The sequence below is a fragment of the Scylla paramamosain genome, chromosome 2, assembly GCF_035594125.1.
Source record: "Scylla paramamosain isolate STU-SP2022 chromosome 2, ASM3559412v1, whole genome shotgun sequence".
In the NCBI taxonomy this organism is placed as follows: Eukaryota; Metazoa; Arthropoda; class Malacostraca; order Decapoda; family Portunidae; genus Scylla; species Scylla paramamosain.
Genome location: NC_087152.1, coordinates 3,375,001 through 3,391,251, shown reverse-complemented (window position 1 = coordinate 3,391,251; position 16,251 = coordinate 3,375,001).

The window sequence follows — 16,251 nt, the reverse complement described above, 5'->3', positions numbered from 1 at the left end:
CTGAGTCTTGGAGGAGGCAAGGACTGTGGAGCATGGAGCTGAATTTAGACATGTCACGCTCATTCTGGCCACACAGAGCAAGTGAAGGGAGAGGTTCAACTTTTCAACTTTCCATCAGACCAGGGACGTGAGTAAGACACCTTCAAGGGACACCAATACGAAGAAAGTAAGGACAAGGCACGGGGACGGCGACACCTCACGACCTTAAGTGTTCTCAGGTCTAGTAATGGGCGTGGTATTATACTTTCTTATGTACCCCACTGCTTTATCTTGAACTATTTTGTAGGTTTGTTGTCTGTGAGTATCTATATGGTTGTTGTTTATTGATGGGTATGTTGTTGATGTTGTTGTTGTTGTTGTTGTTGTTGGTGGTGGTGGTGGTGGTGGTGGTGGTGTTCATTATGTTTCTTTAATTGCTCTTTTCATTCTTTACGATTCTCTTGCCGTGTCACTAAGTCAGGCAGTTATTCGGTCCAACAACCCTCTTTTACTCTTTAAACCCAAGGATGCGAGTCTCCCTCAGTCTTCGTGATATCATATTTTCCTGTAACTCACATCCGGACTTGTCTGTCAATAACTGACCAACACCGTCCCCACTTTGTTTATTTTTAACTTCTTTAGGTTTTCATCAGCTGCTAGAAGAAGTGTATAGATGCAATGCTAGCCATTATTAACTAAATCCACTAAACTTTCCATTAGATAAACAAATTTGTATTCATGCTGATATAATTGAGTCTCCATGTGAGTTCCGTGTGTAGGCGGACGATCCTCTGGTAATGTTACAGTCCACCATTTTTAAACACTTGTCTCCCTCACGCGGAATATTTGCAAAGGCGGTAGATATGGCTAGACGGATTCTCATGGATGATTTTCCCGTTGATGATGCAGAATTTTTGGTAAACTATCACTGGAATCATGAAAACATCCTTGAAAATCCGATAACTCCTGCTACAGTCTTGAAAGTTGAGGTAAGAGCCAGGAACGTTTAGGAATATGGGCCGTGATAACACTCTGCGTTAGTCATTGAGGCGTGTAGTTTGTTCCCACTGTGTGAGGCGTCAGAGGTGTGGTCACAGTTATCAGTGACATTTCCTTTTCCTGATATTTTATTTATTTATCTATTTATTTTTTGGTATCCTGTTGTTCTGTATGCCGGATAATCACTCGCTGTTTTAGTCATTGAAGCATTTAGGTTTTTCCTGTTGTGTGAAGTCTCAGAAATATTATCATAGTTGAGTGACATATTATTTTTTGTTCCTTTATGGCGCTGCGAAGAGAAATTATGCTCAGATAAAGGAGTCAAATGATTATGCAAACTCTCCCTATTTCCCTCTCAATCTGAAAGGGACTGTTACCAATAATAGTTCGCCAACAAGTGTGACCCACGCCTTCCTGTCCCCATCTTCCACACACCATAGTAATATTCCAAACAGAAAAGCGTTTCATGCGTATTTTGTCTATTTTTTTTCTTTTCTCTTCTTTTTTTCACTAATGTACCTACTATAATATAAACACGTCAAGACAATTGGATACTTCATGGTACACGAGTATAACCTTCTCAGGTATTTATTGCCATCTTTAATGATAGTGTCTGGCCAGCTTGTGATATCCCCGCTATGCAATAAGTCATCCCGTACCTGGAATAAGTTGCGGCTGACGACATACTTTTTTTTTTTTCCAAGTATACATTTAAAGTATATATTCTGTGAACTTAAAAGAAAAAAAAAAAAAACATCTTCATCGTTTGGAGTTTGAAGCAAAACGTAACATTTATAACAACAACTAATCCCGTTTTCCCCGACTGAAAAGTTGTGGGATGCGCGACTGTAGTGTATGATTAATTATACACACGATGTAGAGAGTTTTCGGAATACTTCTTACCACCACATTCCTCCGTGCACAGCCTCGTGTTCCCAGTAATGCATGAAGGCACCAAGTGACACCAACTGGTTCCTGGTATTTGCTGGCGTGTTTCCAACCAGGAGCAAGAAACAAAGGACATCCACTATATTCATAACTTTTCTAGTCCCCTCACCTTGTTACATACTGAATTAAAAGAGTATAAGGCACTCACACTGGCACAAACACTGCATCTGACACTAATACTGGAGACCCAGTCCATATTGCCGTGGCGTACCAAAGTCCACGAGGTCAGAATACCATAGCAAGGTCTTTGATCTTGTGCGAAAGCCACTTTTGAGTCTACAAATAAAGAATATCATAATAACGGCTTTGAATCTCCGGAAAGGGCTCTCTCTTTCTATATATGCATATATCTTTTTTTTTTATCCTGGGACGATGGAACGGAATAATTCAATTAATGTGGAGCAAAAGGGAAGGTTTCCGCTGAAAGCAGATTACGTATGCGGGAATGCCGGGACGCGAGTACTGAAGACATGGCGTTATTTTTGTTCCATCACGGAGTAGACAACTCACTGACAGAAATTAATTAAACAGTGCTAAGGGTCGACAGAAACAATTAGATTCCACCGTATATTTCAACCCTCGCTATTCTATGCCATAATACAATGATCTAAATAAAGAATCTCCTTGACTGTTTGTTATCTGTCCAGCGCAGGCATTCACTCACAGAATATAACATTTACGTGTTTGGTAGAAACTTCGCCTTACCATATCAACCACGAGAGTTTGTTTAATGCGTTTGTGTTAGAAATTCCGCCCAGTCTTTATCTCTGTCGCAATGTTACACTAGCGAATCTTCCTTCATAATGGTTGCTTTCACCACGGATAATGAGACGCTTATCTTATCTCTCAAATCTCCCTGGTTCAGCATCAGCATTACGAAGGAAACGACCAGCATCATACTTTTCTCCTTCCTTTTTCTCTCCCCATGTACTGATTTTAATGAGGCTGCTTTCCAAATTTTCCCAAACTCAAGTGTCAACTCCAAATAATATTTCGCCGAACTAAAAAAATTTCCTCACTATTCACTATCTGTCTTCTACACCCATTACTGAACTATGAAGCAGTGCACCGGAGCTAATACAGGAGGAATACAACTCTGTCCTGCAAACCTGTGCACTGTGATGTGTTGCATAAAGAAAGAAAGTGATTCGATAAGACCACAGAAGATTTAAGAGAGAGAAGGAATATGTGTCGGTATATAAATATGTATGGGGAAAAATCAGTGTTTTGTAATATAAATAAATGCTGAAAGAATTGTCAAGCAACATTTAGTATATAGAGAGACGAATGTTATGTTACAAGACACACACACACACACACACTGCAGCAGGTCATGTCAAGCAGTCATTACGCATCCCATACATCCTTTATTAGCCATTATGGGTCGCCACGCTCGCCTGACGGCCACATAATTGCGGCTATTCTAGTTAATTACCGGAACTTAAATAACCTTGATTACCCACATCATATTTCCCCGTAAAGTCGCACGAAGACACGCTGCAGGCACAGACACACACACACACACACACACACACACACACACACACACACAAACACACACACGGTAATATATTTCATTATAATTGTTTCTTAATTAGGACAGTTACAAGTCTCTTACACATATGTCAGTCTGTTGAGTGTAATGTCTCAATAAAAACGTCGAGCAAGTTATATGGAGACTCTGCCTGATTCAGTAATCTTCCATTTTTCTAAGACATGATGTGGGTGTGCCAAGAAAGGAATTGGAACACATCTCCTATACTAAACTGATCCACGTAATTGAAACCCTTCCTTACTATTTTTTTTTTTTTGGAGCTACAACTAAGCGGACTTCTTTGGCCAGCCTCCTTTACGAGTGAAGAAAAAAAAATAATAATAATTTTGTCCACAATATTCACTACAAAAGAAACCTAAGACATCAAAATGTGTGATCGATAAGAGGGAAACCAGTCCAGCGCACAATCAGTGAGTGGCCAATGCTACACACACAAATGTCCATGTGCTGGAGGGGATTGCTTACATATATCTCTCCTTCTCAAAACAGTCACGTGTTCATCGCCAGTGGTGCTGCACAAGGAGCAGCTGAATGAGCCGTGCAGTCACCCATTCCAGCAGGCCATATACAATTCCTGGAAAAGAAAAGAATACGTCTTGCATTACCTGTACACGTGACTCACGCGGCAGCTCGCACAATGGATCCCTGTCATAATTCAGTAAGTGGTATTGAATAGCACTGAACGATATGGGTCCCAAGCACCAAGCCAGCAGTTTGCTACGTGACAGTAATGCTGCTGCAGTTAAACCCAGTGAGAAATGGAGAGAGTTATTTGAAGCTTGAACAAAGAAGTTTAAGTATGACGCTAGGAACGTTGTAAGGATAACAAAAACAGTTTTTGGTAAATAATGATAATAGTGTTTGGAGGCAGTTAAATATCTTTCTCTGGTGTTCCTCTTACCCTAAGTCTCTCTTTCCCCTGTCCACGCATTGAACACCTTCATCCGTCTCCCATGTCAAATAAATCATTCCCTTTTTCCTCCCGTCAACACAACCTCCACAGCACCCACGGCAACGTAATATTGTCCATGTTCCTTCAGGCAAGGCAACAACCATCCCGGCCGCAACCCTGCCGACGCAACTTCCTTCTCTGGTTCCCTGTCAACGCAACACCAGGGCGAGGGTTTGGTCCGCGCAGCAGTCCTCGCCAGCCTCCCTGCTTGACGCAACACTCCCTCAAGTCCCCGAGTGCTCTCTGGAAAATATGAGTCCGTCTCTCTCCTCCAGACAGGCGGCGGCGGGGCGGCAAGCTGTCCCTTATATAGGAGCATTGCATGAGCCGTATCAGGGCGGGTGACCACTTGCCTTCACCGCTGAGAGGAATGTCATGCCACTTAACCGGTTCTTACATTATTACTCCCCCACTCCCGTCTCTCACTCCTCCCCTCCACCACCACCTCCACCACTACCCTTGCCCCTTCCTATAACCTGTGATGTGGGGGAGGGGAGAGCTCGTGGCAGGGGGCTTGGGGTTGGAGTGAGGACAGTTCTAGTTAATCCTAAGACAGAAGAGGGCATGCTGTTTATTTTCGCCTTTTTATGAAGGGAGGATCCAGTTAAGTTTTGGAGGGCAATGTGGTGTGGTGGGTGTGGCAGCGTGGTGATGGAGGAGAAAGGAAGGGGATGGAGAGAGGGAATGAAGAAAGGAAGGAGTTTGGGAGAGGGAAAACATGGCCAGTGGAGCTTATGAGGCAACACTAGGGCATGTGATGGAGTTGTCTGGTCTTGTAGGGCGCCACCAAGAGAGAGAGAGAGAGAGAGAGAGAGAGAGAGAGAGAGAGAGAGAGAGAGAGCCTTAACACAATTACGTCCGGATCTTATAATATTTCTCCCCCCTCCACCCCTCTCCATCCTCGCCTTCGTCAGTCGCCCCCTCAGGATGTGCCTCGCCTCCCCAGTGCGTGTCTCGTGATTGTTATTGCCAAAGGTTTAAGAGCGCAGATAACCTTTGTCTCGATCCGACTCCCGCGCATTTTGTGTTTTGCTCGCTCTCTTCTAATTTACCAGCGTTTGTCGTTGTTGTTGTTGTTGGTGGTGGTGGTGGTGGTGGTGGTAGTGGTGGTGATGGAGGTGGTCGTTGCTGTTGTTGTTGTTGGTCACTGATATTGTTGTTGTTTTCGTTGTGTTGTTGTTGTTGTTGTTGTTGTTGTTTTAACGATATGTTATAAAATGGGGTGGCACAGCAATTGCAAGTCTACGTTCTCAATCCGATGATAATATAATGTTATAAGAACTTAGCAGACTGAACTTAACAGAGCACAAGGGACAGGTGACTGAACACAACCAATATACACACATGATGATATACTTGTAGAACAGTTTCGTTACCTTACACATAGAGCAGAATCACAATGGTTTATATATGCACACACACACACACACACACACACACACACACACACACACACACAGGTTGATTTACAAAGAGAGCACACAGTCTTGCCGGACAACCTAGAAAGAGCAGGGCGTGTGGCTTGCAGGAGAAACACACGCCCCATCACACACTTAAGTCTGTGTACACTTCGCCGCCGTGACGCCAGCAAGTCCTCGCCCGCACAACCCGCCGCCTAATCACTCGGCGTCGGGAAAGCCTCACCACCACGTTAGAGTTGAACGAATATAAATTTCTGCGAGTAATGACTTAATGGGCGGTGAGCGGTGTGCGAAGCTGAGGGTCGCGTGGCTGGCGTCCGCTCTGACACATTGCTGCTTCTCACGCGAGCGCACCGGCTGCATACAAGCATAAAGCACGTAAAGCGCCCTTCGCTATACACTTGCGACGGAGTAGTGAGCCTTGGTTGTTGGTGTCAGTCAAGCGGGTAACTTCGGACTGCATTCAGTAATCTCTTAGCGCATTTGAATCAGATAAGTGGTGGTTACGGTGTGGTTTGGTGCGTGAGGTGGACACGGTGATGAGGCAGAGACTGAGGTGGTGGAACCTACAAGGAGCACGGAAGACGTGGTGGTGATGGTGGTGATGGTGGTGATGGTGGTAGTGGTAAGATGACCGGATCGCTTCTTCCTAGGGCGTGCTTCTGAATATTTTGACATTGGAACGTCAGGGTAGGAGTGAGCGTGATGAAAGAGGAAGGAGGTGTCGGTGGATGTCGGCGGATGTATGGCTGCAAGTCTGCTGCACGGAACATGACGCGGCGGCGGGAAGTTGTGGTAGCGACAGCAGGTGAAGAAAGAGGCGTGAGCGGCCGGGGAGGGATTGGAGAGCAAGGCGTAGGGCAAGGAGGGTGGGGGGGCTTCCCTGCCTGCCGGCCGTAGAGGAGAGTGAGTGGGCGTCGTGGTGAAGGATTTGTCAACACTCCGATGAGACGAATCAAGAAAGACCAAGGGATGAGGCAGAAAGCAAACAGTGGCAGGAGAGGGCAGGGAGACCAAGGCAAGACACACACACACACACACACACACACACACACACACACACACACACACACACACACACAAAGAGATCGTTTGATATAAATTGTAGGCCACCGTTTCCGCGTGTACACCAAGGGGCACGCCAGGACAGGGCGCGGCCACTGCTGCAGCCACACACCCTAAGCATTTCCCTTCACACCGCCACACTTATTTTTCCTCATCCCCTTCTTCTCCTCCTGCAACTCCTTTTTTGTTTCTTTATCTTGTCCTCGTCGTCAAGCTCCTCCTTTGTTTCTTCTCGTTATCGTCCTTTACTTCTTCTCATCTTCGTCCGAGTCCGCGTCCTCTTTCTCCTCCTCTTTATCTGCTTCTCCTTCTAATCCTTGTCCTCCTTTGCTTCCTCTCATCGTCGTCGTCCTCATCATCTTTCTCCTTTTGATCTTTGTTTCTTCCTTTCTTCCTCTTCCTCGTCCTTCTCCCAGTCCTTCTCCCTCTCCTTTGTTCCTCTTGTTCTATCTCGTCCTCCTTTCCCTTCACCTCCTCCTCCCCCTCTTCCCTTCACGTCCACACAAGAGCTGCAGCACAACAGTAGGAATATATTTTATCTTGGGTGGACGCGCCTCACCTGTAGGTCGCCCTGCCACCCTGTCTCTCACGGCCTTTACGCACATTATGATATTACGTAAAGACGTGTTGTCGAGAAGAAATGTGTAGATGTTTCTCCCCTAAGTGTATCGTTAACCAACAGTTCGTGCTCCACCCCAACACTGATTATTATGTGTACAGGAGGAGTCTGTGTCGAGCATGGACGAAAGTATGGTAATATTTTAGCGCAGTATATTACGGCTGTCGAGCTGGACATTCGGAGGAGTGGCCAACCATTGTACTAACACCCTCGCACCAGATTTTCGTCCCAGGAGGCGAGAGGGGCACGGGGGCAGGTGCGGAGTGATGGCACGATCATAATTTATGTTCGCCGATGTTAAGTTGGAGCGGCGGTGATCCTCCGCGGACAGGTACATCCCAATTACTACGCCAACAGTAGTTTTATTTTTCCTTGGCTTTGGTCGGGCGTAAATCTAAACCCGGCGAGCCTGTTTAAGAGGGAGGGCGTAGGACGGCTCGGCCCGCTAGCAGGCAGCACCCAGCCGCCCTCCTCCCGCCGGGTCGTCACAGCAGGAGGCTCTTGACACTTTCATCACCTCAGACACAAGCTGGGGCCGGGTGACGCCTCCCTGCCCGAGGCCACTTCGCACCTGTCTCGACGCGGCGAGCTGGGACGAGACGAGACCTAAGTCGCGTCTGTGAATCTGCTCGAGGGTCTCCGAGCAGGCACAGGGCTGCCTGCAGTGATGCTCGTGTGCTTGCTTGCATGCAGCCAACCTGTTTACCGAATGTCTTGTGCCGGGTCAGCGCCGAGCGGGAGCGGTGGGAGGCATGGGCGGTGGCTTGTAGGGGTTGAAGGGAGGGCACCTAGGGAAGGAAAGTGTCTGGCTTGATAAGAAAGTGACAAAAACTGTCCTATCAAAGTCTTCCTGCGGTGTAGAAACAATACTATGCACTTGTTATGGTCGTTCAACCGCTGTTGCTATGCATTCATACTTTTCAGAGAGTTCCAAGTCTTTTCAGCGTCCTTGCACCGCATGTTGTCCGTTTAAGAAGATTAAACTCTTAAGTGAGGCAATTTTCTAATCATACACAGAATTTGCAACTGTGCGGCACTGGCCTGACGGTGTGGAAAGGCAGAAGGACTACGGGGGCGTGGCAGAGCCTGGGAGAGTGCAGGGCAGAGTGCCAGGTGAGTGAAGGGAGAAGAGGGTGAGCACTAGCAGAGGAGGCGCTGCGGCTCAAGGTGAACGGGTCTCGCCGCTTGAGTTGCCACACGCCGTTTGCTGCTATCAGCGCGCCGCGGTGGACTGGGGTACAACCGCCAGTTTATTCATTAGCAAGAGATGTTCCGCGATAACTGCCGACCCGCGCGTCGTGTGAGCTGCGTCACCCTCTCCAGCGGACCCCGAGACGAAGCCCCGCACACCTGCTGCCTCCTCGGGGCGCCCCTCTAGGCAGGCGGGGGGTTGAGGGGGGGCGTGCTGCTGGGCCGGGTCAGGAGATAAATAATTCAGGAGGATGTTATCGTTATTGTTGCAGTGGCCTCGGATGATCGTGGTATTGAACTCCTGTCACCACACACACACACACACACACACACACAAGGAAAGATCATCGTGAATTTCAAATCAAACTGGACAAAAAACAAAAAAGTCGACATGGAAGCAGAGTGACTTGATTAGCTCTAACACACACACACACACACACACACACACACACACACACACACACGCGAAAAAAAAAAAAAAAAAACAGTGTATTGTTCAAGGTATATCGCTCACACTTTCCACAAGTATAGATTTTGTCGAAGTGACCTGAGGCGACGAGGCTGGGCAGGGAGAGAGGGAGGGAAGGAGGGAGGGAGGCAGGCAGCGTTTCATGAATTATTACAGAACGAGCAAGTTGGCTGTGAGTCGTTTATAAGCGGCGGCGTCCCATGAGAGCTGGAGAGTGTGCATGTGGGTTGAAGCGAGCGGTGAAGCTGCAAGAATTTTGCAGCTTGGTTTGCAAAGGTGAGTAGGTGGAAGCGGAGGTTGTAGCGACAGCGACAGTGGAAATGTTGCTTTGTGTCTTTATTCGAATTCCTTTCTCGGTTAATTCGTTTCAGTCATAATTGCTGATATACTAATTACAATTTACGGATTTTTTATTTATTTTTTTAAGATCAACTGAACTGTAAATTAATTTTCTGGTCAATACACATTTACTTGTCCTTACTTTCCAGGTGGCAGCGAAACGTTACATACCGCTGCGGTGAAGCTAACGAGCTGGTGTTGGTTCCTACAGGTACTGGTAAGACGCTTGTTATCGCACGTATGTTTGCAGAGAATAAAAAGAAATGTGTAACGAACCTAACCAAGAGACAGAAAGGGAACCGTTGCAGCGCCATGCTCCATTCGGACTACTACTACTACTACTACTACTACTACTACTACTACTACTACTACTACTACCACCACCAGTACTACCTCTACTACTACTACTACTACCACTACTACTACTACTACTACCACTACCACTACTACCACTACTACTACTACTACTACTACTACTACTACTACTACTACTATCACCTGTACTACCTCTTCTTCTACTACTACTATTACAACTACTACTACAACTATGGAAAGATACATCCCAAAACAGCAATGATGATGATGATGATGATGTTGCAACAAAGAAATCACTCTTCTTCTAATGAACACAGACATTATCACACTGTGCAATGTTGAACAGTTGTCTGAGAATTAAGGAGTGAGCGTTGACTCTCACCCTCACATTTACCACATTGCTCTAATTCTGATGCAAGTAAAACAACACTGAGCCAGTCGTGCCTCAGCTCCGCGGTGGCTTGGCGTCTCACTCTTCACCAGCATCCGGGACTTGAGGGTGTGGCGAGTGGGCCGCGATTCCCTGGATGCGATGCGTAACGATTTTTACCGAACAAGGCTCAATTACGGAGATAAACTACAATTTGTGGGGCCGTGTGGGGGCGCTCAGATGTCTTGATAGCCTTCACTGGAGAGAGAATTACCTGCATGACGTCCATCTTCCTTGTGGTTATCTTTCAAAGACGTTTAGTGACGCTATCCTGCCCTCTGTACGTGACGAGGCGCTGTGATGATGCTATTTGTTCACTTCTCGTCCTCTCGTCCCACTTTACACAATCTAGACTTGAATCTCAAACACTCTGGTGCCTAACTAGTGCTGGGTCATTTTCTCGTCTTTTCCTCGTTGTTCAACAGATGTACAATTAAAACGAACATTATGGTACCAAAAGATTGCCTTTTTATTTTAGTTTATTCTAATTTCATTTTATTTATTATCTATTTTTATTTTATATTCTTTTTTCTTTCTCTCATGATTCAGGCGATCTACAATTATGAAAATAATTATGAATATAATTACAATTATGAATATAATACTCAGGCATATATATATATATATATATATATATATATATATATATATATATATATATATATATATATATATATATATATATATATATATATATATAAATCTTAATGTTAGTCTGCTATATAAATTCATGCTACATAATCTTGTACACACTATCTTAAGTCTATGAAAGTGATTCAAGCCATCCACACACATAAATCTATCATTCTGTCACCAAACGGATGCTGCATAATCTCACTGACACCAAAAACCCTCCATCGTTAGTGAAAAGTAAGGATAAAATGATATGATAAACTAGTCATACACTACGCACTTGTAAATTAAGAACAGAAATGGCCTAGATGAAATAGTGCGTTCAGTCCACCTGTGTACTCCACCGCAGGGCGAAACCTCCCAGACTGCAGGCAACCTCTCCACACTTGCTCGAGGCGGATTGGGAAGGTGTGTGTGTGTGTGTGTGTGTGTGTGTGTGTGTGTGTGTGTGTGTGTGTGTGTGTGTGTGTGTGTGTGTGTGTGTGTCAGACCCATCAAGTGTGGGTGGCGCAGCGGAAGGACTCGGTATTAATACCTGTATGGAAACGTGGCCTCGTCTTTCCCCCAACACAATACGATAATAAAAAAGAACACAATCTCGTAAATTCCTCGAAAGACAGACGTAACGAAGGAAATGTACGCTTGGGTGAGCACAGTACTCTCACAGAAATGCCCAGTACCTTAGTACCCCGAGGGTTTGCTAGTCTGGCTGCGGCTCTCCGGTCGTGAAGGGAACAGTGATGAAGGTGCGGCAGCGGACATGGGAGTCTCATTCATTTGTCCCTGTCTCCAGTCTCGGGATGAAGTGGCTCGTAGAAATTCATTAGCTTCACAATTTCGGCCCATGAGCTAACAAGACGCCTAAGCTGCTGAAAGGTGAAGTGGACAAACCGGATACAGCGGCCCATGATTATGCACCAGCACACGCACACACGCGCACAAACATACGTACGTACATTCATGCACACACACACACACACACACACACACACACACACACACACACACACACACACACACACACACAAGCTGCAATTATGTTCTTGATTTATGCAAACGATGTACCGCAGGGAGCTTTATAAACTTATTTAGTGATGCAGGAATTATGAAGGAAATTGCAAGTAATGACTGATGTAGAGAATTATAGGAAAACTTAGACGATTTATGGAAATGGAGCCAAGACTGGGAAATGGAGCTTAATGGTAAGAAATGAGACGGGAGAGAGTAAGAGGAGACTCACATGGAGATATAAGACTGGTAAGGAAGAAAGTGAAGAAAAGATTTGGTAGTAAAGATACAAAATACGTCAGAAATATAAAAATAGGATTAGCGGATGGACACAGATTGCTGATAAGCATGAAAGCGGTATTCATCCTTATGGCGGAAGAAATGTTGGGAAAGCTGAAATAATCTGTGATATGATCATGGCTTGAGTATTCAGCTGTTATTTGGTCACTATATCAGAAAAAAAATAAAAATAAATAAAAAATAAGATGACTGGTGAGGATAAAATAAGCTGCAGCTAAACTAACTTCATGTGTGACACATTTGCCGCAGAGGAAAAGGCTGGATAATTGAGATAAACTGAGACCGACACTGCTGACACAAGGGAGAGAAGTGTGATATTCTTATTATGAAATTGAGTAAATTAAGACGATGTTTAAAGCAGTAAGGGTTTTAGAAAATATGGGTAAGAATAACTTTCTGGCAAAGGAAGTTGGAAGAACAAGAGGTCATTTGCACACACACACACACACACACACACACACACACACACAAAAAAAAAAAATAATAAGCTTTACAATGTCTAGGAGTTTAGCTTTCCAATTAGAAACATTGATTTTTGGGATGCAATGCAAGATGAGACAGCGTGCGAGGCGAACATCCTTGACCTTGAGACTAGATTGGGTAAACGAGAATATGAAGGCAGAATAACATAAATACTTAACTCAAATCATATGACTAGTATAAATACACACACACACACACACACACACAATGACCTACACAGAGTAACCAGCACTGGCCTGCTTATCTGATCCCATGTCGTTATTTGTAGTCACTCTTTATTCAAGGAAAAAAACGAATGTAGAGCATTCCTCCTCGTCAACACACTCATCTCCAGCACCGCCACGCCAGACGCTGTGCACAACAACTTCCTTTCCGCTCCCAAGCATTAATCTTTCTCTTCCCCACGGGGATATCAGAATATCCGCAGGGCAGCAGGCGGATATTGAGATACACATCGAACAACTGTGGCCACAGAAAGCCTAGATAACAGAAGTTTATGCCTTGATCATATTAACAACAACCGGTGCTCAGTGACTGGTTGCTCAGAGACACCTCAGTGTCCCAGGACCAAAACTAGCTGCTTCCACATCAATCGTCACCTCCCACCAAAGCTACCCACAGCCAAGCCCACCTCATGCACGGTGCGGAGGGTTTCTTTATCGCCTCATGACATGCTCGGGCAACCTAGGAATTTATGTCAAGTAAACGTAGAAACATCACGGGGACATACAGCCTTCCTAAGAGAATGAGATAAGATTATCCCACCACCCATACAGCTGTGAGTGCTCCTAAGAATTGTGCTTGTCCGAATAAAAATATCGCAAAATTATCATTGAAGATCAAGTGTCTATTGTGTCTATTCTCTAAATTGTGTACCGATGCGTTAATACGTTTACATCGTGCTGGTTAGATGGAAGGAGACGCAGGGATGTGCTGCTTCACTCAAGACGAAACCTGCAAACATACGATGATATAAGTAGTGATTTGAAATATATATGAATTGTGTGATCATAAAATAAATAAAAAAATGTCCGGCAACATGATGTCATCCGCATCAGCGTGACACAAATCAAATCAATCCCTTCCATGCATGTGGTCTACACCATGTAAGTGTTCAGGATACGTTACAAGAATAAATGTCATCAAGTATTTTTTGGATAAATTGTAAGTCATCAAATACTGAATGGTACATTGTCACAAGTCTCTTAAAACTCAGGTAACAGATCCGAGGCAAACGCTTCATGGTGAAATGTAATCTCATTCCAGTGTAAAAGTTCTTCAGTTTTTCATAATAAATCAATCAAACTTAATCATGATAATAAACGCGAGAATTCTAACTCAATTAACACCTTGTGGTCACGCACTAATCAGATAACACACAGATATAATTGTTTCATCAGCACCACGAGCCGCCATACCTGGCCAGAACATCCAGTTCAGAAGTGAGTGTCAAGTTCCTCTTTGATAACTAGTTCAGTGGTGACGGTGATGACTCCTCGGGGAATCATTTCTCACTATGATTCACTCACATAAAGCCGCGGGATGCGTCACTTCACTTCATGCTTCACACTTACTACAAATCAAATGTATCGTCATCCACAGAACAGTTTAATATTACCGCTATATATCTACAACAGAATAACGTCTTGAACCTTTTTCTGACCTTTAAACATTTTCCTCTCCATTCGTTCTCCGTGTCTCAAGTTGTTCGCCCACACGCAGCTCAGGAAATTTCTCACTATCATTTCCTGACTGGCTACTTTACTTATGAACTTCTGACGTGTAATGTGACGTGTGATCTGTAATAGATATACACCGCGATTTCGACATGCATTACAGTACTTATCAAAACGAAAAACATGCATAACTCCCACGCTGTGAGGAAAAAAGGAAAAAGAAAAAAAAAAATTTCCTACCCTACCTATTCCTAACAAGTTGCTACATCTCTTTCACCTTCGAGGAGGGTCTGGCCAGATGGACGCCGCACTCCGCGAACACAGTACTTCCAACTCCGTCCACTGTGTTTGATGCGTGAAGATCTTACATTCAAGGCTTCCAAATCACACTTTCACCATTTCCATTTCTCTTAGTTTGAATTAATGGATCAGCGTTAAAGTGTGTACAATCTGAGCGTTACTCCCCAGCCGCTGATGAAGTGAAACCAACTCGAGACTCAAGACAATGAATGCACAGAGTTGCTCATCATTCATCGCGTGCGGCCGTCAAGGGCTTTCTGCTTCGAATTTCTGTCTCAGTGTCTCCCGCCTTTTCTGTGAAACCTTTCCTATGAATATGTGCTTTGTTGCTTCGAACCTCATAGATGGAACCTTTCGAAGTCACTTTTGGCTCGCGCAGAGTGTGGGACGAGTGGTCTCGCTCTGTCCATCTGGAAGGTTTGTGAACACATTCGTAGATTACAGCATTCCTTCTCCTTCCTAAATCATCTTCTTTTCCTAAGATATCTGCATAGACTCGTACAATTTAGTATGTCATAGGAAAGTGGAGTTACAAGGTCAAATTTCTCTGCTGGAAAGCCGAAGGCAAGTCAAGGCGCAAGTCCAGGCTGGCTGTGGTTGCTGGCGATCCGCTACAATAAATGAGATTACCTTAATCTTGTTCCCCTCAGCCAGAACCCGGAACATCGTTTTTAGAGGCTCTTTTTGCTGAAGGTATAACACGCGTCTTACGACTTGGCTGCGTGTTTTGTGATGGACTTACTGACCAGATCTTGTGAAAAAGAAGATTTGTGCCGGATCACTACCTCAACCATGCACTACTTGAGGATTTAACATTTATGTTGCTCAGTTACAACGTATGAGAAGCAGCAGAGCAATCCCACCAGCTTGATGCACCTATTACAGGGCTGCCAGAGAGTGACGCAGGATGGAAGCATAACTGCCTCGCCACCGTGATGACTCGAGTTGCTGCCGACAGAGAAAAGAAGCCATACCAACACCACAGAGGGGAAGACACTTAGCTTTACGAGGTGATAAGCTAAGTTTCTATTTGAACATCCTGTACGAGTGGCTGAACAACTTTTTACGAAAAACTTTATTCGCTCATGAGAGATATTGGATGTTTAGTTAGTCATGGGGTTACAGAAAGGTCATGTGGCACCGGCGAGGGTTACAAAAAAAACGCTGCCTCTTCATTCTTTGGACGGGCCTGAGGTGCGCCACGCGGGTGATGGCACGACTTGTGGAAGCAGAGTAATGGCGGCCACCGCTGCCACGCCACAAACCGACACTTTGGGCATTTCTAACCTCGATCCCTTTTATTATGATCGACAAATTACTATGTGGGTGAACAGCTGCGTTATCCCTTCAGACCGCACCGGAGACGTATTTCCACCAGGCACGCCACCACAGCCACCACAACCCCCAGCATTGCCACACCGCACCCCGCACGGCGACACCACCACCACCGCCACCACAACACAGGACGTGACTCACCTTGAAGCACCGCCACAATGCTTTCCAGCGTATAATTGTAGAGTTGTTATTAAAGTTATAATTGCATGGAGTTAAGCAATCAGTATTAGGCAT